General features: G+C 46.8%; 1 protein-coding gene across 1 annotated transcript in view; it reads right to left on the bottom strand.

The window, feature by feature from the left end:
- The window catches only part of LOC115209664 (protein mono-ADP-ribosyltransferase PARP14-like), a 730,077-nt gene that overhangs the window by 413,310 nt on the left and 313,285 nt on the right, over positions 1-3,482 (bottom strand). The gene's annotated exons all lie outside the window — the stretch shown is intronic.

Here is a 3,482-nt window from a genome sequence, read left to right as displayed (position 1 = left end):
AATGAAGCTAACATGATCCGCTGGATGTGTAATGTCAGTGTGCACGCACGACAGAGGGTAAGCACCTTGAGAGAAATGCTGGACATAAGAAGCATCAGATGTGGTGTGCAAGAGCGACGCTTGTGATGGTATGGTCATGTACTGCAGATGGATGAGGAGAAATGTGTGAAGAAGTGCCGCTCACAAACAGTTGAAGGTATCAGGGGGAGAGGTAGACCCAGGAAGACATGGGATGAGGTGGTCAAGCATGACCTGAGAGTGTTGGGCCTCACAGAGGCAATGACAAAGGACCGAGATCTCTGGTGATAAGCTGTGACTTCAAAGACTCGAGCTGCTTCCTGCACCAGTCCCACATAGCCCTGCCCATTCAAAGTACCTTGGATTCCAGAACATCCCACTGTGCTTGAGGAGACCTATTGAGTCAAGTACATGAACATTGAAATAAATATCAATGGAAATAGTAGTTGGGATACCTGTGCCGGTGGCACATAAAAAGCACCATCCGATGCCAGCGCTGCCTCGACTGGCTTCTGTGCCGGTGGCACATAAGAAGCACCATCCAAATGTGGCCGATGCCAGACTCCCTTGGCACCTGTGCCGGTGGCACGTAAAAAGCACCCACTACTCTCGCGGAGTGGTTGGCGTTAGGAAGGGCATCCAGCTGTAGAAACTCTGCCAGATCAGACTGGAGCCTGGTACAGCCCCTGGCTTCCCAGATCCCGGTCGAAGCGTCCAACCCGTGCTAGCGTGGAAAACGGACGTTAAACGATGATGATGATGATATACATATATATATTTATATACATATATTTATATACATATATATATTTATATACATATACTTATATTTATATACATATATATACATACATATATATATACATATACATATATACATATACATATATATATACATATATATATATATACATGTATATATATATATATATATATGTATATATATATGTATATATATATGTATATATATATATATATATATATATGTATATATATATATATATCATCATCATCATCATCGTCGTTTAACGTCCGTTCTCCATGCTAGCATGGGTTGGACGGTTCGACCGGGGTTCTGGGAAGCCAGAAGGCTGCACCAGGCTCCAGTCTAATTTGGCAATGTTTCTACAGCTGGATGCCCTTCCTAACGCCAACCACTCCGTGAGTGTAGTGGGTGCTTTTTACGTGCCACCTGCACAGGTGCCAGGCGGGGCTGGCAACGGCCACGGTCAGATTGGTGTATTTTATGTGCCACCGGCACGGAAGCCAGTCGAGGCGGTGCTGGCATCGGCCACGAGTCGGATAGTGCTTTTTACGTACCACCAGTCCAGGGATCCTGGCTGGTTCAATTCGATTTCGATTTCGCTTGCCCCAACATGTCTTCACAAGCAAAGGGGGTTGGCAAGGGTGCCTGTCGTACGGTCGCATTGGAGTATTTTACGTGCCACGGCCACGAGTCGGATAGTGCTTTTTACGTACCACCAGACCAGGGATCCTGGCTGGTTCAATTCGATTTCGATTTCGCTTGCCCCAACATGTCTTCACAAGCAAAGGGGGTTGGCAAGGGTGCCTGTCGTACGGTCGCATTGGAGTATTTTACGTGCCACGGCCACGAGTCGGATAGTGCTTTTTACGTACCACCAGACCAGGGATCCTGGCTGGTTCAATTCGATTTCGATTTCGCTTGCCCCAACATGTCTTCACAAGCAAAGGGTGTTGGCATGGGTGCCTGTCGTACGGTCGCATTGGAGTATTTTACGTGCCACGGCCCCGAGTCGGATAGTGCTTTTTACGTACCACCAGGCCAGGGATCCTGGCTGGTTCAATTCGGTTTCGATTTCGCTTGCCCCAACATGTCTTCGCAAGCATGGGGGGTTGGGATGGGTGTCTGTCGTCGGATGAGGTTCTATATCGACTTCGCTTGCCTCAACCGGTCTTTGTGTCCAAGGGAGGAAAGGCATTCATAAGTGGGCTGGGCTCACTTGTCCTGCCTGGTCTTCTCACGTACAGAATATTTCCAAAGGTCTCGGTCTCTGGTCATTTCCTCAGTGAGGCCTAAAGTTCGAAGGTCGTGCTTCACCACCTCGTCCCAGGTTTTCCTGGGTCTACCTCTTCCACGGGTTCCCTCAACTGCTAGGGATTGGCACTTTCTCACACACCTATCTTCATCCATTCTCGCCACATGACCATACCAGCGCAATCGTCTCTCTTGCACACCACAACTGATGCTTCTTAGGTACAACATTTCTCTCAAGGTGCTAACGCTCTGTCGAGTATGTACACTGACATTACACATCCATCGGAGCATACTGGCTTCATTCCTCACGAGCTTACGCATGTCCTCAGCAGTCACAGCCCATGTTTCGCTGCCATGTAGCATGGCTGTTCGTACACACGCATCATACAGTCTGCCTTTTACTCTGAGCGAGAGGCCTTTAGTCACCAGCAGAGGTAAGAGCTCCCTAAACTTTGCCCAGGCTATTCTTATTCTAGCAGTTACACTTTCAGCGCACCCACCCCCACTACTGACTTGGTCACCTAGATAACGGAAGCTATCAACTACTTCTAGTTTTTCCCCCTGGAAAGTGACGGAAGTTGTTTTCTGCAGATTTTCGGAGGTTAATGCTCCCGAGCATCTGCCACATACAAAAACTATCTTCCCAGTTAGCCTACCTTTGACATTGCTGCACCTCTTATGTGTCCATAGCTTACACTGGGTACATCTTATAGAGTTTCTACCTACACCTTTTCTACAGATCGAGCAGGGCCATCTTCCTGAAGATATTTGTGGATTGTCTACCTTTCTACTTATTAGTACTTTGGTTTTAGCTAGGTTGACTCTAAGGCCCCTTGATTCTAAACCCTCCTTCCACACCTGGAACTTCTCCTCCAGTTCTGATAGTGACTCAGCAATAAGAGCAAGGTCGTCAGCGTAGAGGAGCTCCCAGGGACAGCCTGTCTTGAATTCCTCCGTAATTGCCTGGAGTACTATGATAAATAGGAGGGGGCTGAGTACTGAACCCTGGTGGACCCCAACCTCTACTTTGAATTCTTCTGTGTACATGTTGCCAACCCTAACCTTACTTACGGCATCTCTGTACATGGCTTGCACAGTCCTCACCAGCCATTCATCTATCCCTAGTTTCCTCATTGACCACCAGATAAGGGATCGGGGGACCCTATCAAAAGCTTTCTCCATGTCATATATATATATATATATACACACATATATATATACTGTTGCATCTGGGGAGAGTCATTTTCTTTTGGTGCCTTATAATTTAAAACACTCACTGCCAAAAATTTCCACTTATTTCTCCTTTTTATTTTGTTCAAATTTTCGTTGCATCTTGCAAACTTTTCAATAGTCTTGACTCTGTCCGTTATTTACACTGCGTTCCTTTTTGTTTGTTTGTGCGCATGGGTGTGGGTCAGTGTGTGTGCCTATACACGCATGCATGTAC

The sequence above is a fragment of the Octopus sinensis genome, linkage group LG1 (genome assembly GCF_006345805.1).
Source record: "Octopus sinensis linkage group LG1, ASM634580v1, whole genome shotgun sequence".
Lineage (NCBI taxonomy): Eukaryota > Metazoa > Mollusca > Cephalopoda > Octopoda > Octopodidae > Octopus > Octopus sinensis.
The sequence above is the reverse complement of the archived record's forward strand: the minus strand, read 5'-3'. Positions and strand labels throughout refer to the sequence as shown.